Source organism: Micropterus salmoides, unplaced genomic scaffold (genome assembly GCF_014851395.1).
Source record: "Micropterus salmoides isolate LMB-PRFRI ecotype aquatic unplaced genomic scaffold, ASM1485139v1 Ms_hic_scaffold_13, whole genome shotgun sequence".
Classification (NCBI taxonomy): Eukaryota; Metazoa; Chordata; class Actinopteri; order Centrarchiformes; family Centrarchidae; genus Micropterus; species Micropterus salmoides.
In genome coordinates, this window is record NW_024040374.1 from 27411561 (window position 1) to 27423649 (window position 12089).

Consider the following 12089-nt stretch of genomic DNA (forward strand, 5'->3'; position numbering starts at 1 on the left):
CTTGTCCAGTCTGCATGTTGAAGAGTCCTTGGGCAAGTACTATACTGAACCCAAAATTGTGAATTTGTGTGTGAATGTATTAGTTTCTGTTTCAGATGAGCACCTTGCATGGTAGCCACTTCCATCAGTGTGTGAATGGGTGAACGCGCTATACAAGTACAGTCCATTTACTTTTGATACTCAGCCCGTATGTGTCAAAGGTGCCTTTAAACAACTCCAAAGATTCCACACCCACACATCACATCTTCTGCATTTAACATGTCTAGAAGTAGAAAAAAAAGACATTGTGGTTTAACAAGCAGCCTCATTAAGCAAGTATTTTATGATCACCAACAGCTAATGTTAGCTATCAACCAAATGTAGACACAGCAACAGGTGACTAGCTACAGGCTAAAAAGACACAAAATGTGAATAAGATAACCTTTACATTTACTTTCTGGGGGGCAAATTTCTCCTCTTTTAGCGGAAGATAACCACTTTCCCACACCTCTAGCCAAGCTACAACATCCCACAGTGTTCTGTCTACTAAAGGTACACAGATAGGAAAGTGATATCAACCCTTCAACATCTCAAACACATTACTGGATTTAAGAACTGCAATGAAATGACTGAATTTCAAATTGTCTTACACTACTTGTTATTGAAACAAAAGATCACATCACTAAGCAATGCATTAGCCTGCCCTGTTTAAAAAGTTTAAAAAGCACAACTAAATATTTGTAGTTAATTGAACAGTTATTAAATTTTTTATAACACACTGTAAGGATTTGTTCATGTGTTTAATAATCTATGTTATCAAGTAATAATCTTAGCTAAAAGAGTGCCCTTACTGCTTACAGCTAAATTATAGTGCATTATTATGTGGTATTCGGTATTGCATTAATGTTAAATTATACATGTATTGATCTATCTAATAAGTCCAGTGCTGACCTGTAAGCGGTTGACAGGAGGCTGCTGGCCATTTGCTTTAGCCAGGGGTCAGAGAGCAACTGCTGTGGTGGTAGTCATCTCTGCAGCTACACCAACATCCTGCTGCCTCATTTGCCTAAACAAATCTGTTCTAGCCAGTCCAGAATTGATTAAGATAATCTCCTGACGGCCACACCAACATACATGTAACCACATGTCACATCGGATTTTTGCTCTTCTGGATCAATTTAGGAGTTTCTGTTGAAAATACACTTAAATAAACCAATTTAGGAACAATGAGTGAAACTGGTTTTAATATGTCTTAATCTTATACTAACCCACCCTGTATCTATTTATAGATCAATGTAAAAGATGAACAAAAATTCCTAATGAAAATGATTAAGGGTTCTTATTCAACATTTTAGCCAAAGTGTCCTGGCAGCAAACCTTCAAATGCAGGTAAGGGTCATCTCTTCTGCTGCATTAAACACAATAGCAGCTTTTGAACCAATCAGCGCTTCACATCTACACAGTGAACAAAGACTCGCTCTGTGGAGGAGGTGTGAACCAAATCAACACATTCAAATGCTGCTACTATTATTTACATTCACATGTCCACAAGATCATGTTTGGCTTCTTCTTATAATGGTTTTGTTTGTGGAGCAATATTAAACACCCACACGCAAAATTTAACACCGGGGAAATGCTGAATGTGTGATACTCATACTGTATAATGGAGAATGCTGTTGTAATAATAAATTACTTATAAAATGACAAGCCAAAATAAGATTTACAGGCCTTCTAAATCCCAAAATATTCACGTGATAACACATATCACAGCTTTAATGAAACTAAATGGACAAATGCGAGATTTGTGTTGTGTAAATACTCAGAACAGTTGATGTCCAAACATTCCTTACCGTCACTGTTGCGGAACCCTTTGGAAGGTGTTTAGCTCAATTTAGCCATTTCAGGAAAACCAGCAACTTGTGCTTGGCTCACAACACAGACCTTGTGTCAACAGACAACATGAGCATTATTTTGAATGCTGCCTAATGTTTATTGAAAAAATAGTGCATCTGAAAGAAGGTTTAGGCAACAAGAAGTGGTATAAACAAAGTTTAAATCAGCCTGCAAGCCATTGTTATATGTTTATTCATGTATATGTTGTACGTTGTCACTGCTGCTGACTAAGCTTCAGAATAAAAGAGTAAAGCTAGAAATATAAATTTTGTGAAAAATTGTTACTTTTTGAACCAAAGGATGGTTATAGAGTAGAATATCACAGGGCCTCGGGCTGAGGGGCAGATGTTTAGTGGAAACAAAGCACAGCGCAAACTATCTCCTGCCCTCCAGCTAACAGGCAGATGCACCTGTCAGCCCCCCACCATATGGACTTCTGTGACAAGAATGCAGTGTAAGCAAAACAAAAAGCAGACCAAGCATACAGCCAACAATTTCAAATACAAAGAGAGAGACCTCAAATATATAGTTACATTCTGTACAAAATAAATCTACCACCTGTTTTCCTAACTGAGACGACCTATTCAAGTGTAATCCTCCCATTTCTCTTGTTCAAATTCTTAAAGCCATTATGTTGAGAGCAGGTGGAAGAACCATTTAATGTCACATCAGCTGCAGTTCACTTACAGTTGTCAAGCAAATGTTTAACAGGCCAGCTGTTCATCAGCTCATCTCAAAAACTTGCCATTTCAATCCGCACTATCATTTGTGGATCAAAAATGACGGTCACAACTAGTGTGAACAATGAATTTCAGGTTACAAACATGCTTGAAGGCGCTCGCGCATTTAAGCTTAGCCTGCCCCCTCCCCAGCTATGCAGGCCTGGTGCAGTCCCTGTGGAAGCAGATGGCTGGGTAAAGCCATCACTTCCACGCCAGATAAAGATGTCTCCTATGGCCAAGCTGAGTGCATTGCCCCCAATCTGCTCATCAGCCACTGAGCTGAGATGGATGCCTGTGTTGCTTGAAGCCTAGAAACGACCCTGTGTCAGACAGAGAGCAGGTGGTGGACCTCTGCGACAGGGGCTAATTATCCCACAGCCATGATAGTAGAAGGCAAGGGTTAAACACAGGGAGAGAAGGGGAGAAGATTGACAATTAAGACAAGGAAGGACCAAAAGTAAGAAGAAAATGTGAGATTTGTATCAGTCCAGAGTGCAGACCATATTTAACATTTAATCAATTTAAGGACTGAATTGATGTTGCAATTGGATTACTCCTAAATCTTAATGTAAAGGGCAAATAATAACACTTAGTATTTTTTTTTTCACAATAAATTACAAGTATATCATTACACATATATAATTGGGGTTTGAAAAGTTAGCATGTGGAGTATCTCTTAAAGGGTAACTTCTGTATTTTTCAGCCTGGTTATACAAGTGTCTGACAACATAATAGAAAGAATACCTAGACCTTTTTTTAAAGAGCAACACCCTTTTTCTTTAACCAGAATCAGTTGTTATAATTCTCTGTTCAAAGCCACCAGACTCCATTGACAAAAACAGTAAACTCTATGTTTGCTATCATGTATATTAATATGTATATAAGCACACAATAAAGAGTTCTCTCACTCAGTTTTACTCAATTATTTAGCACGGAATAGACTTTTCTTTTTTGTGTCTAATAAAGTACCAATCAGAGTGTAAAGATGAATGTACCCCAAGAGGGATTAATAAAGTAATTCTTCTTATACATTTGTTTTTCATGATAATAGATTCTCTACAACATATATTTATAATGTTTGCACAACCTGTTCCCACCACATCACATTCACCCATCACATGATCTGACTTGTGACACAAATGTCATTCCATATGTAATTTTAATACATATATTATTAGACTCAATCAATATTTGTTTACATTTGGGTAACTCATTAACACAAGACAACTAATAGCTGCAACGCTGATGAGGCCATTCTAAATAGGGGTCCATCCCCAGAATATTTGGCTATTTAGTTTATCCTTGGATATAATTATTCTTGAATCGTAGTGTGCTAGCAGAGGTTATTGTCTGAAAGCAGCGCCTGACACAGTTTCCTCTGTCTGCCCCCACCTCTGTCCCAAATGTCTGACTTTGTGTTTCTGGCAATTTGCTCCCATTGTGCGGCACTTCCTGATAGGAGGCACTCTGCAAGACTGGGCTCAGTCAACTGCAAAGGAATGTGACATTCCTTTCTAAAATTACGGATGTTTCTTTGGATTTCTGGGGCAGATTTCTGCTATTTTCACTGTGGTGTCTGGAGAAAGTGTGACACGCGAGTGAACTCAGAGCATTCTAAACTTTATTCATCGCTGACAGTTGAACCCCAACAAAGTATTTACCTTCACTGGTAACACAGCAGTGCTAGTTTTTATTGTTCTTTTGTGCACATTTAACAAAATTAAATATATGGGTTAAAAATGAATTATTTTAACTCTAAAACTACTGAACCTGGAACAGAGAGTTACAATGAGTACACCAGTGTAACTAAAAACAGTGGTTCCCAACTTTTTTTTGGCTTTGAGACCGCTAATTACAGGTTATAAATAAAATGGGAACCTGAGATGTGAGCAGTTAAACCATCTCGAATGTTAGCTGTAATTTTTTTTAAACCGCAATACCTAGGCCCTTGGCCACTTGGTGGGAGTAGCAACAAGCTGTGAAAACACTAATATAGTATCAAGTTTTAAGTTAATGTGGCAAACCTGCCTGTTTACACATTCAGCAGATATAGGGAGTGACATTAGCATTCATTTGAAGCTGTGTTTGTGTCCACCTGTTGACAGTAAGTCCAATATTTGCTCTTCTTTTTAACTATGTTTTGGTCTCTACCAACCCCTGAAGGAAATATCTGGCTCTTTAGCTGCTAAATGTTCCAATGTGTTCACCAGCTTGTTGCTAACTTTGTCTGTCTGCCGTTTGGCGTTGGGCGTTGGACTGTAAACCAAAACAGTAATGCTGCAGACTGTAAAATCAAAGCAATGACCTAAAAGCTGCTATACAAGCAGTCATGTGATTGATTGTTAATATTAAAATTATAATTACAGCAACTTTGATCACATTCTGACCCTTGGGACACATTCAGAACCACTGCTTTTAAACATAAATATGCATCTTTATATATAACCATAATTAATACATGAAAATAAAATCTCAGCTTGACTCTTACAATGATTTAAAAGGAGAAAAGTGCTGTTTGTCATTTGAGAATTTACTGAAGTGATTCCAATCTAAAATCTAACTGGGCAGAAAGAATAATACAATCTTTTTTACTTTATTTTTTACTTTGATGATAAAAAAACTCTGCCAGTATTTAGATAAACACCATCAACTAACAGTAAAGTCAGTAACCACAATGATGACTTTAGTTTTGAACAATTCATGCCAAAATGTAATGTGCTCCTTTTACTTCTCTTTGAAATGCTGTTATATTGTAGCTGTGTCCACTCTTGTTATTAAGGATATCTACCTGTTCATATTTATTAAAGAACAGCTTTGGTAGAACAGCTAAATACATGTCAAACTGAACAAGCTTGGAGACCACAGGCTTGCTGTGATAACCTGTCTCTCCAGATGGTAAACTGGAGTTAAAGGGAGAAAGGAGACAGAGGAGTAGCGGGGTCAGACGTCAGGAATGAGGAAATCCCACCCTGGCCCCAGTAGATAGAGGACAGGAAGTACTTCCATTTGCATACAAATTCACCCTCAGTAATGCAACATGTGCAGCTCAGGGTGAGTGTGTTAAAAGCGTGGGAGGAGACCTGCAGACCACTGATAGGGCATTGTCCTACGTGCCTGATTACATCCCCAGGCCCTGACTGTGGAGATCAAGAGGAACCATTTCTGTCAGATCCAGGAGTCCCATTCATCAACAGAAGATCAGAACCAGTGACCGGCTGAGCGAAAAGTACATTAGCTTACTCATAGAAAGTAAGCCTAAAAAATTGTATATATAGATAATCCCTCCAAACCCTTTGCATATTATGCTGACAGCATTGTACACAACAGCATCAAATAAATCTTATAAATAATGGCTTATATTAAACAACTTTAACCACCTCCAACAATCACAACTCAAATCCTTCTTTGTGTAATGAATGGAAGCCACACACTCTTCGCCTCTCTTTTCTTATTTTAAAGCTTTGTGTCTTCTTCTAAATATGCACAGTGTCTGACAAAGACATTTTGTCAATATAATTCTGAAAATGTGTATTTAAAAAGACTCACCATGTCTGATTAAAAGTCTGTTTCATGTTGGCTGAATCAACACTTTAAAAGCAGCCGCGAGAACCAACTGATTTATGACGCAGTCACCCAGCAGAGTGAACACCACAGGTGATGACAATTTTCTCTGTGATCTCCAACAACACTGACAATTTTATGGCTCGTGTAATTAAGACTTAAACACACAGGAGCACCCGAGTTGACTCAAGCATGAAAGGAAGGGATACTTTTAAGAGTCTATAATGTTTTAGTCTGACTGTGGAGGCATTTAAATTGGCTCTGGAGAATTTGAAGTATGCAATGTCATGCTGCTGTACATTAACAGAAACCACTACTTTCTTAAAAGTCATTAAATGTGAAGTTTAAAATGAGGTAAGGTGAAGTCAGAGACATTAGATAAGAGGATTAGTGAGTGGTACAGGGTTGGGTACAGTGTGATGATTTCACCCGTCTGCATAGGAGGTGGGTGTTCTTGGAATGGAAAGATATAGACTAAATTTCTGAGTGTGAATAATCTTGATAACACTGTTGTTATCTACCAGCACCTCCTTGTCAAGTGACAACAGCTGCCTGAAAGTAATGAAGCGTGAAACGGCTCCCTCTCAAGACACAGGAGTGTACACATTTTTACTACACTATCAGCATCTTTGTTAACAAATACATACATTGATGGTACATGAGGCAACTGGGCATGATTAGAAGGATAAATACTGAAGGAGGCACTTTCTGTCTGTCTTTCTCAGTCATCAGTGATTGCTCACAGCAAAACCAATACTGCAGGATTTGGACATGAAACAAAGAGTGAAATGCTGAAAGCCAATTATATAATTCTAGGGAAAGCCACTGATCTAGACCACTGGTGCTCAACCTTTTGTCCACTGAAGATCCCTCATCACATGTTGCATTTAAGCAGTTTAGCCAAAGAGTGATGTTCCCTTCTCAATTCAAAAGTTGCTTGGCTGGGGTGGAAACATTGATGTGTCACACTTTTTGCCAACAATGGCGTGGAGTGTGGACTGATGAGGAGAATGTGACCTTCCTTATATTAGTGCATGGTACAAACATAATGCAATTTTTCCAACACATTTCTCCATCATCATGGCACTAGATGAAAAGTTTAGTATCAGCAAAGTCAGCAGGATTCATCCTCTGGGCACCTTGAATGTTCAGTCCTCGGCAATCCATCCAATAGTCGCTGAGCTTTTTCACTCTGGACTAATGTGGTGAACCAACCAACAGACCAACATTGCCGTTCGTGGAGCAAAGCTGTTTGCCAAAAAACAAAGATTTACAACAACAAATTAAGAAAATAATTTTGTGTTGCAGAAATGTTTTTTATTCTTTTCTCCTATTTTTTTATTATGTTGTGACCCCATTAGGGGTCTCAACCCGTGGGTTGGGAACTGCTGATCAGGCAATGAGACCGGCAGCATAAACCAGGATCTAACCAGTCTGTAACCTCTGCGAGACACCTGAAAATGGAAAATGTGTCTAAGTGAATTTGTGACAAAGCATGGAGGATAATTTTAGATGTTGTTGCAGGTAAGTGTCACTCATGTCACTTCTACAGGATCATGGAAAGATAAGAAAGTTTTTGAAAACTACAAACGAGGAAGGGCGTCACTTCCTCAGGCATTTCTCAGACCCACAAATCAAAACATGTTCAGCTGTTTATGTCACTATGACTGAAAGAATGTAAACTGACTCTTCCTCTCACCAATTCATCAGCATATCCCAGGATGCTTGTGTGGCGTAGATTATATTCAGTTGTTGTACATTGTCCTCCCCCCCCCCCCCCCTTATTTCGCTGTAGTTTCTTTTTCAGGCACAGCCTCATCAAGCATGTCACAATTTTCACAGACTGAATGGCTACCAAAACATTTCTTATCTTTTAATTTGGGATGTGAAGGTTGTGTCTGGTTCACACTGTTTTATACATTTAATATTTTGTCACAGCTCACACCTCAGTCCTGAAGCACAAGACACTGCACAATGGTCACACTCAATCAACCTTGCGCATGTCATTGCGTAAGACGGCGAGAGAGAAAATGAGGCTAAAGCCTGGGATGTTTGTGGTTGCAGGGGAAATCTGAAAACTAATTACACGCGACGATCCAAATGGTTGCCCTCATTAGCCATGAATGAACAAGGAATGCTCTAAATAGTTTTTACATAACAGAACCCAACATCAAAGTGTACACGTAGAAACTGTTCTGAAGGGGTTGAATATCGACAAGGCAATGTTCCATTTTTCAAGAATGTATATTATTTGGGACTGACAAAGCTATGGCTTTAGGGCTATCTGAGAATGGTGGGGGACTTTTAAACATACTGTACAGAGAGTTCGTCCCATCTCATTAAAAGGTACAACCCATGCTCATAATTTAAACAAACGGGCTGCCCCAGCACCAAAAATTAAAAACACTGGTTTGGATCCTGACTCTTAGATTGATTAATGGGTCATATAACAGTTTACATCAGCAATACATGCAAACACAGAAGTAAAACATGCCCTCACTTTCAATTCAAACAACAGAGGTTTTTGTTATTTATCTTTAAGTCAAATTATGAAATTATTATATTAAAATTATATGCAGTCTAAATGGTCAAAAAACAAAAATGACAGATTGGGCCTTTAATTTGAAGTTTGCAGCTACCTCTGGACAAGGGGAAGCCAAAGAGTTTAGATCTCACCAGTCATTCACCAGCGATTTTATATCAAGACACAAAGTCACTTGCTGTTCAAAGTATTGTGCCCCTCACCAATGTAAACCAAGATAAGAAAAATACTGTATATGATGTTTTTGGATTCATATAACTGCTGTTTATTACTGTTTGCAGTTTATTTAACTTAAGGAGTAGGAGGATTTTCTCAATACAAAACACTTCATCCTTCAGTTTATCAGAAAATTCAAAAGACAATATCACCAAATTTGGAGATACATGGTTTTCTCTGGACAGGCAGGCTATGAAAAATTGTTATCTGAAATGTAATTAGTAACAAACGCTGTCAGACAAATACAGTGGAATAAAACATACAATATTTCCCTCTGAGATGTAGTGAAGCAGCAGCATAAAGTTGCATAAATTGGAAATACTCAAGTAAAGTACATGTACCTGGAAAGTACACATAAAAGCACATACATACTAATTTCCACTTCATTAAAAAAATTCTCTAGGTTGGGTTTAGTGAAAAATAGTACAAAGAAAAACCTTTTGACATTTTGACAGTGTACAAAAACATTAGATACATGGCTTAAATATTTCTCATCGGAACAAATCAGCCTCAATAAATGAGACTTGCACAGACCAATACAAATATTTTTTAAAACATATTTGTATTTGTTAAAAAATAGCCTGTGAATCACATGTCCTCAGGGTGTGTTATAATGCCGGTGTCAGCCTTGGACTGTATCACCTTCTTTTAATTTAGGCATGAAAGTAATTAAACGACCCAAAATGTCATACACATTCGCTCTCAGTCACTGTGTGGCAATGGCCCATATGGTAAGGTCAAGTTTAAGTATCATTCTGAAGAACTTACTCTTAGTTATATCCACCACATACAGCTTGTATGTGACATTACATCATTCAGCGCATTGCAAAATGCTGCATGTTTTGTTTTTCTGAGGGAAATCTAAGGAGAACAAGAGCCATGGGTTGAAAGGGTTACTACAGTAAGCCAGAGGTGGATTCAGTGATTTGGGGACCCTAATCAAAACCAGGCATGGGGCCGCCCTCGTGTTGGTTCCCACTCTTTCTATGCCACAATCATTTACTTAGCGTTTCCTCGGGCTTCATACACTAAAATAGTTGTCTGCACATTCACAAAACCTCAGTGGGATAAGCGCTGACAGGATCTGCTCACTTGACCAGCCAGGGGTGGAAAGTAACTGAGTGCATTTACTCAAGTACTGGGTTTTAGTACAATTTTCTGTTTAATACCACTATACTTATACTCCATGACATTTTACAGGGAAATATTTAGATTTTACTCCACTTTAATTTAACAGCTGCATATAAAATAAAGAGTTGTTTTTCTATTATCTAAACATTATCGCTAATAGGCGCCCTGTGTTCATGTATATATGGAGAAGCATGACCAAGGTTGCACTCGGGGCCAACGGGTACAAAGAGTGGAATCCATATTTAGACCAGGTGATGACCAACATAATCACCAATAACACCTGAGACAACTCATAAAGCTGAGGCAGGCCAAGAGGTTTAAAGCTTTGGAAACACAGGGAGTTGATACATTTTTCAAAGTCAAAAAATTATTTCTATGTTATGGTACTCCTACTTTTACGGGAAAAAGGCCTAAACGCTTCTGTTACCACTGTTTACATGCAACAGCATGCAAGCAGACAAACTGTAAGTGGGACACTTATGTGCATGCACGCACTTATTGTGTGTTAGAGGAATTAGTGTTTTCCTCTTGGCCTCTCTGGCACAGTTCCCTTGGCACGTAGCACCAAGCGCGCTGATAAGATTGCGCCCCTCTGTCTCTGCAGCATTTCAAATATCCTGCAGTGAACCCCCCCACCCTCCACGAGCACGCTCAGACTCAAGAACAATGAGACGTTCCCATCACACAAGGGACATGGCTGGGACATGGACACACGTGAAGCACAACAGGCATGTTCTCCGAGGCCCCACCATGGAATGTGCAACAAAGAAGGCATGCAGGCTGCAACAATTCTGGGAAAAGTCATCTTATCTTGTAAAGGAAGTTTGGCAATTCATAGAAAGACATTTTTTATCACATCTGTAAAGGTGCAACGGCCTGTGAGTAAGCAGGCGCACCATGACATTTCTCAATTTTGTGTAACTAAGTTAAAATCTTTTGCACACAAAGACAAACTGTGGGCCAAATGTGTTACTTGTCGATACCGGGTAATGGTTTGAATCGGTTATCACTCAGAGAATCAGAGATATTCCCCCTCCTCTTGCTCATTGATCTCCTGCCAGTCCAGGGTTTAATGACAAGTTATGATCTCACAGATAAGGGAAATTCCTCAAATGCCTCCGATACCGCCCTCCCTCGAGATGGGTTGATAATGTGAACCAATTTCCCCACCGAGCACTCACTTATTTGTTAATTTCACTTCATGTAACCTCGGAGAAGTCTGGCTCATGGCATAAGGCATTCAGTGCGGTGTTGGACTGTAGAGGCATTCCTGCAGCAGGAAAGTAGCTTTCTAGTTGCAAACACAGACACAAGCCTCTGAATTACTGGTTGATTTAAGTATCTGATTGAGTCTTTGACTAGGCAGATCCATTACTGTTGACCAGTGTGACAACAGAACACTTAAATTGCACCCTCTGCTGCTTCTTTGTGGTAGAGCAAGAGAAGCTATGACATTAATGCTTGAATGAGAAAGTTAAGTTAGTGGAATGGTTTTTACACAAAACTGTATTTACTAAATTTTACATTGGGTGTTACACTAGCCTTAATTTAAACTGTTTCAAGCTGGGGGCGTGGACTTTGGAAGACATGAGCATTTACTACACAGAGAGGGTCTAACGAAAGACACTGATTTGTTGCATTATGGGAAATGTAGGATTCAGTGTTTTGCGGGCTTGACCAATATTTGAGGCTAAAAGTCAGAATGTCTTGGCTTCTGCAGCTTCAATTTTAACCATTTCTTTTTTTAATATGTCTCTTGTAAGTCAACCAAGATTATATAAGTGCAATAATAAATTGCCCTGTAAAATAATACCCTTTTCATAACGTAATCAGTAAAAGCAAAACATAATAATCCAGGGGTGATGAATAACCAAGAGAATTCCTTAAGATGGACGTGTGCATTGTAAGATTTGTCCTGATAGGGTTAGGAGTCTAATTCAGGCAATTCAATTCATTAATCAGTTAAGCATTTACTCAATCACCTTGTAGCCTATAGCAAATTGTTCCAGTGAATCATTATGTAAATAATAAGGCAGTCCAAACTC